Consider the following 7,804-nt stretch of genomic DNA (forward strand, 5'->3'; position numbering starts at 1 on the left):
CACCCAATAGCAGGAAAATTGTTCCAAATAAATGTTACAGGGGCATTAGAAGGCAAAAATAAAATTGCATTCTGATCAATTCCCAGAGCTGTGCTTCTTCACAATACCTGCTATAGTGGTACAACCGGCATCTCTGAATCATCATACCCAAATGCAAATTCTTGATTTCCATCCTGCAGACCTACTCTTCCCAGTCTTCCTATTTATTAAAGAGAAACTCCGCCATTCCACTTAGGACCAAATCCTTAGTCATCCTGGAATCCTTTCTTTCCCTTACATCCTAGATCGAAACTATCAGCAAAGCCTGCAAGCTCTGCTTTCAGGAGTTATTCTGAATGTAACCACTTTTTACCACCATCTGATCTAAGCCACAATTATGTCTCCCCTGAATTATTGCATTAGCCTTGAAACAAGTCTACCTGTTTCTACTCTTATGTCTCTACAGTCTACTCTCAACACAGCAACCCAAGTGACCCTTGTAAATCATGTAAGATCTGCTCAGAATCCTTCAATGCCTTCACTTTTAACTTAGAATAAAGGTCAATGTCCCTAGAATACCTACATGATCTAGCCCCTCATCTTTTTTAAACCTCATCTCCTACCACTCCCCAGCCCCTTGCTTGCCCTGATCTGACCACACTGGGCTTCTTGCTTATGCTCAAACATGCTAAGCACTCTTCCAACTGAGGACCTTTACACTTACTGTTCCTTCTGCCTGGAATTCTCTTGCCCTTTTAAGTTTCTGCTCAAGTATCACCTTACTCAGAAAAGTCTCCCCTAAGTGCCTCATATAAATAGAAGCCCCATCCTCCCCTTCTCCCGCAATTGTTTTACTCCTAAACTCCTTATCTTCCTCCTTTCACAACAGTTCTGTCCATGTTAATAATGGAAATACTATAATTTGCTTATTATCTGTCTTCCCCTACCAGCATGTCAGCAATCCAAGGCTAGGACTTTGCTTTGTCCACTGTTGTAGGCACTCAATATTTTTTGAATGAATTTATACCAAAATACGTATGAGAGCTCCTAACATGCAATCACTTCATATATAAAAAAATCTCCCATGGGCTCTTATATTTGCAAACAAATTCTGAAATGGAGGGGAACTAGGCCTCCTCAGCCTCCTCCTGACTCCTTACGGGCCTCCCCTCCCCGCATCCCATCTCTCAACAGGAATATACCCCCTTCCCACCCCGGGGGCCTTTCCAGGAAGACAGAAGCAAGTGGAGGGAGCCCGCAGGGTCTCTCTTTGGCAACTGAGGCTGCACATCAGGACTGGACTCCAACACACGAAGGACCAGGGCCAGACCCAGGGCTCTCCAGGCCTCTATTCTGACCGCCAGACAAGAATGTCTGTCTCTGTTCATTTGACTTAAGCTCTGTTTAATTACTAACTCAGTAGTTTCTGCTCTCTGCTTAGCTGCTTGTCAAGTATGTGGCACTTTTGATAATTTAAGGGTTGGAATTTAGTCTATTTTTGCCATTGAAAATCAGCCTGGAGCCAGAGTTTCCCTTTTATTCAGACGAAACAGACGGCACATCAAAGGCAGGCATGCTGTAATTTTGTCTTTTCTGATACATTAGAAGCAAGCCTTTGCACCCTAGCTGCTTGGTGTCATTTGGAAATCTCTTCTGGGCCTGTAAGGATGAAGTCTCGTGCTTTCATATCATTCGTTTTTGTCTTTCTGTGCCCAGCTTGGTCAGAAAAATTACACAGCGATGTCAGGAGGCCACAATGAAAGGCAGCCTGAGGGGTACCCAGAGAGTGTGGGAACTCAGAACTAGGCCTGGGTTCCAGCATGGGCTCCAGAGCCTGTGAGCTCAATGACTTCTGTGTCCACCTAAAATTAGCTGGATTGGTGAATCCCACATTTGTTCATTCAAACCAACATTTACTTGGTACCTCGTAGATATCAGGCACAAGGGTTACACAAGTGAGATGTAGTCCCTGGGAGCACTCAGTCCGATGAGAAGATAGTAGAGAGAGAGACTATTTCACTCCGCATAACTGTTGTAACCAAAGTATACAGAAAGCAAACCGAGAGCATGGAGACAGGAGGGAATCAGTCTCCTTGAAGGATGAGTAGGTATTTACCAGGATTCAGCAAGCAGGCCCAGGACAGAGAGACTAGCACACGTAAGGGTAGTGAACAGAAAAAGGAAAGTTCGCTGTGTGTGAGGGGTAGTAAAACTGAGGAGGGTGTGGACGCAGGGGGATGGGGAGGAAAGGATGATGGTGTAAAAATGAAGACGGTTGAGATTTGACCTGTTCGGTTAAGTACCAATGGTTAGGTTATGGAAAAACAAAGTCCCTTGGTAAAATGGACATGGTAGAAATAATAACTGAGCTCTTATTACCATGTTCTAAGTAATTCCCACTTAAATCTATGAGACAGTGAGTTACTTTGCCCGAGATGATTCAGCTGGGAAGAGGTGAAGATGGGAATTTGAAGGCAGTCCAGAGCCCAGCCCTTAACACTTTCTTGCCAGAGCTTTGCAAGTATTAAATGAGCAAATGGATATAAAAGTACTCTGCAAGCTATACAGTGCTGCTCAAATGTAGCCACTGGTGTTTCTTAGTTTTGTTACAAGGATCCCCCAAACTGGAGGTCTTTCCTCTTCATTGATATTTGATAGTGCAAGACCGAGCATTTTCTCCCATGCTCAGAGTAGCAAGCTAGAAAGGCTGTGAGAGACAGAAATCACTCTGGATGAAAGGAAAGGAAGCTCAGCTTTCATGAGTCACACTGAGCGATGGAAGAATGATAAAATCAAATGAAGCAGCCCTTCCGAAAGCTTAGCCTGTGCTGGCACCTGCTGGTGCCCACGGTAGCTGTACCAATTTCATCGGGGACTTTTACCCTAGAGGGTAAATGACCCATGGCAATTGTATGTGTAAAGGGGATAATGGAGGAGAAAGGGAATGAGTTGCAGCTGGTCTAAAAGGCGCTGGGCGACTTCTTCTCACCTGAGAGGCTGCTGTGCATCTGTGGAAAAAACTTCAACCTGGAATTCACTAATCATGAATTACTAAGCACAACCTATGGTCATGCATTGCACTGAAGGTCTCACACACCTTCTCCAAGAACAGCACCCCCACCAGCTCTGCAAGACGTTATTCTAGAGATGCAGATAGCTTGAGGAAGTTACTTGATTTGACCAGGATCACAAAACTAGTAAGTGGCAATTTAAGATCAAAATTTAATTAAATTCATATTCTTTTTACAGCATGAGGCTGCTTCCAAAAGACTTAAGTTCAAAGCCTAATTCTCCCAATTGCTATGACTGTAATGCCGGCCCTATCAGTTCACCACTGGGAGTTTTGTTTTGATTTTGTGTTGATACCCTTCCCTTATTCCAGAAGAGGTTTAACATGGCTGCCTTAAATCCTTATCTGTACTTTGGGAGGAAAGCCCTCCCAAAGTGTTTGTAGAGATCCTGAAAAGGGATTAGGTCTGAAACATAAATAACATCTCGTTACTTTAAAACCTGAGGACCTGCTATCTCATGAAATATATCTTTGAACTTCATGGCTCCATATACAAACAAGAATTCTAAAATGCCTTCTAAATTGGTTTCTGAATTTACCAATATAGAACCCTCTGCCTTAGGTCACTTATCAGCTAATGTTCATACCCTGGAAAATTCTCTTCACCCTGAGTGTGCCCAATCAAAGATCTAAAAACTCATTTTCTAGAACTCAATTGAAATTTAAAGAAAACAAAGAAACTAGGTAGAACCAGGTGAAATTACCAAAAAGAGTCAACAAAATTGATGCAGGTCTTCAAAAAGACAGTAGTACCTTTAGCACTGCAAAAATGACTGGACAAGCCCATCCTGGGCCAGACATCAGGAGGCAGACACAAGAATCACCTGAGTGATTAATATGCCGATTCTCAGGCCCACCCCCATACTGGTGGGGTAGTTCAGGATTTGCCTTTTAAAAGGCATCCCAGGTATGCCAAGGCAGGGAGATTGCTCTAGAGGAAAGTCCCTGGTAGCACTTGACTGGAAGAACGTACTGTTCCCAAGTACCCAGAAGACAGCATCCCCCAGATGCTGCATCTCTCAGTGGGCATCCTTAGTCTGCTCATGGGCGGGCCCATGTGAGGACCTCTGCTGTAAAAGTGGGCAAGAGCCAGGGTGATGCTTTCCAATCCAACCTCCACAACCTTCCAGCTGTGAGAAGTGCTTTGAGTGCCCAGCTTTTTTGTTTTAATGATCCACTCCCACTTTTGTTGGTTTTTTGTTTATTTTGTTTTGTTGCCTAAAGTTAATAATTACTGCAAGGGGATCTAGACCACTCTCTGAAGAGCTGTGTTTGGGTAATGTGCCCAGCCCCCATCTCCCTACTGTCCAGGAGAGAATGACTGCGGTTCCGCTCGTTGGTTTAGAGACTATTTATGCTCATCTTCCGCATCGTGGATCCAAACCAAAGTCTCGTTATTTCTACTATGTTTATTTTGCGGCAGAATGGTAACATTTACATGGAAACGGGTTTTTTCTCCATCCTGTAATTTGGACTGTTTAGTTTTCCTTTTTGGACTTCTTTGATGCTGCTGAAGAAAGAAGTCCGCAGGAATCTGGAGAAAGGAAGAGAGTGGGCTGCAGGGGGCGGGGTAGACGACAATGTTGTTTGCTTCTCTGTCTCCTTGTCCGCCACCCCCCACCACTTCCCCTAGCTGCACTAAGATCTCCTTCCTGTTTCTGCTTTTCTGCCGTCTACAGTTGGGCTGAAATATATCAGCATTTAGAGCCGGAGCTCTAGCTTTACCATTGACGAGATATGGGATCTTGAGCAAGTCTTTCCTTCTTCACACCCGTTTCCAGTAAGAACAGCGAAGGTGTATACCAAATGATCTCTAAATTCAATTACTTCGTAAGCCCACTGGGCTGCCCCTAATTCCACTGTGAGGCGACCAGTAACAAGCCCTGTACTCACTGTATGACTCTGCCAAGTTATTTAACCCCTCTGATAGACCATCAAAATAAGTCTTTTCTATCTCTGATGGGGGGAAAAAAAAGTTGCTTCTTTATACCCAAGGCACAAAAATAGTTACCAACCCATGTTCCTTCAAACATCCCTGAGTTCCAAAGATGTTGCCATTACTGTATAAGATTTTCCAAAGATTTTCCAAGGCTTTAAATCCTCTATCACATCACTACCCCAATCACCAACCCCCACTCCCACACCCCCAGACTCCAATACAACCCTAAAACCTTCTAAGTTTAATTTCTGCCTCTCCTCTCCTTTTTCTTGATGGGGGTTCTATGAGAAATGTAATTTCAATTCGAGGTATGTACACTAGAGAAGCATTTACAAATGTCCACAATAAGGCATACAGAAGGATGTTTAGTGGAGCCTTGTTTACCATAATCAATAATAAGAAACAAATGTCCATTAACTAAGAAAAAAAGAAAATTGTGGGAAATTCATTTAAGAGAATACTATGCAACAATTCAAAAGAATGAGGTGGATTTATACATACTAATATGAGTAAACTGACAAGATATATTATTGAATAAGAGGAGCACACTATAGAATGGTAGACATATACCTTTTATGTAAAGAACTGTACATGTTCTAAGTGTGTGAGCATATATATACACATGTACACACACATATGTAAATGCATAGCAAAGGTTTGGAAGGGTGTGTAACAAACTGGTAACACCGTTTACCTCCAAGGAAGAGGCTGATCAAAGGGACTTTATGTGAAATGTTTTAATATTTTAACTCAAAGAATATAATCATATATTACTGAAGAAATTCAAAATTAACTTTAATACAGCCCCTAAGTAAATCACAACACAAAGGATGGGGGAAAAGTATCTTGCTGTAAGGTTCTTACACTGTACATGAAGTGGTACGATATTATTTGAAGATGACTATTTTAAAATGTATGTAACAAATTAAAGGTGAGTATTTTAAATCCTGTGACAGGAGGGCGAGGGGGAATGGTAAAAAGAGGTTTAACAATTAAAGACACGAGTGAAGAGAAAATAGAATCAAAAAATAATACAAAAGTAGGTTGGCAAAGGGGATAAAAAGGAACAAAGAACGGATGGAACAAATAGAAAACGACTAGCAAAATGGTAGATTTAAATATAGCCACAATAACAATGTAAATGGTCTACACACCCCAATTAGAAGGTAGAGATTGTCAGATTGAATAAAAAAGCAAGACACCATGATACAATGTCTAAATGAAACTCACCTCTATTATAAAGACATAAGTTAAAAAATAAAAGAAAAAATATAACATGCAAACAGTAATCAAACGAAAGCTGGAGTTCCTTTATGAATACCAGGCAAACAAACTTATTTCCGGAACATTAAAGGAGATGAAGAGAGTCATTAGATTATGGGGCGATTTGCCAACAATACTAAGAATCCTAAATGTATAAACAACCCTAAATAGTCTCTAAGTGAGAATTTCAAAATGCATGAAGCAAAAACTGATAGAACTCAAAGGAGAAATAGACAATTCCATGTTTATAATCGGACACTTCCACAATCCTCTCTCAATAATAAAGAAACGAAATGAAATTAAGGACATAGAAAATCTGAACAATACTATAAACCAACTTGACTTTACTGATATTTATAGAAAACTATCCAGCAAACAGCAGAGTACACATTTTTTTCAAGTATACATGAAACAGTCACCGAGATAGAATATATAACGAGTCATAAAACAAATCTCAATAAGGTTTAAAAATTGAAATTGTACAATGTTCTCTCACCATAACAAAATTATATTAGAAATCAATAAAAAGGTATTTTGAAAATTCTCCAATATTTGGAAATTAACATGCTTCTAAATAACACAAAGAATTCAAATCAGAAATTATAAAATAATTTGAATTGAAAATTAAAAGACAACATATCGACATTTGTGAGATACAAATATATCAGCGTTTATAGGGAAATTTATAGCATTAAAAGCTTATAGCAATAGTGCCCCACAAACATTCCTAAAACCCAGACTTTCTATAAGAAGTGTGGCAAGCACAACCCCACAAAATGACACAGTACAAGGATTCTCGTGTGTCCAGGGAAAACAATGTTATTACAGGAAGGAAAGTGGCCATGGCGAACAGACTAAGCCAATTTTCCAGAAAAAGGCTAAAACTACAAAGAAGATTATACTGAGGTTTGAATGCATTGAGTCTAGCTATAGATATAAAAGAATGCCGGTTAGTAAGAGATTTAAGCATTTTGAACTGGGAAGAGACACAAGAGAGAGGGCCAAATGATCCAGTTCTGACCTTCATCTTTTATTTTACAAAGGCCATAAAAGCTTGCAGTTATGTTCACTTCAAAAACAAGGTTCAAATCAATGATCTAATAAGTATTCACCTTAAGAAACTAGAAAAAGAAAGGCAATATAAACCCAAAGCTAACAGAAGGAAAGACACAATAAAAATATCAGCAGAAATCTATGAAAAACCAGAAAAATAATACAGAAAATCTATGAAACCAAAAGCTGTTTCTTTGAAAAAAAGATAATTGATAAGCCTCTAGTCAGGCTGACCAACAAAGACACAAACTATCGATATCGAGAATGAAGGAGAGGATATCATCAGATCTACTAACATGAAAAGACTAAGAAAATATTACAAACGACAATGTAATAAATTCAACAACTTAGATAAAATGGACAAATTCCTTGAAAAACAATACAGCCCCTGACCTGCTTTAGTAGACTGAGAACTAAGGAACTCCAGATAATGAAATCATGAGTAAAGACATGGAAGCACTGAACAAAACTGGCATTTGTTACTGAAGTAGAAAAACGCA

The 7,804-nt window shown here is 40.1% G+C and overlaps 1 pseudogene; it reads left to right on the forward strand.

Annotated features, from left to right (window-relative positions):
* Positions 1-5,958: 5,958 nt before the first annotated feature.
* On the forward strand, positions 5,959-7,271 carry LOC102898065 (annotated as a pseudogene).
* Positions 7,272-7,804: the final 533 nt, after the last annotated feature.

Source organism: Pteropus alecto, unplaced genomic scaffold, assembly GCF_000325575.1.
Source record: "Pteropus alecto unplaced genomic scaffold, ASM32557v1 scaffold111, whole genome shotgun sequence".
NCBI classification, from domain to species: Eukaryota; Metazoa; Chordata; class Mammalia; order Chiroptera; family Pteropodidae; genus Pteropus; species Pteropus alecto.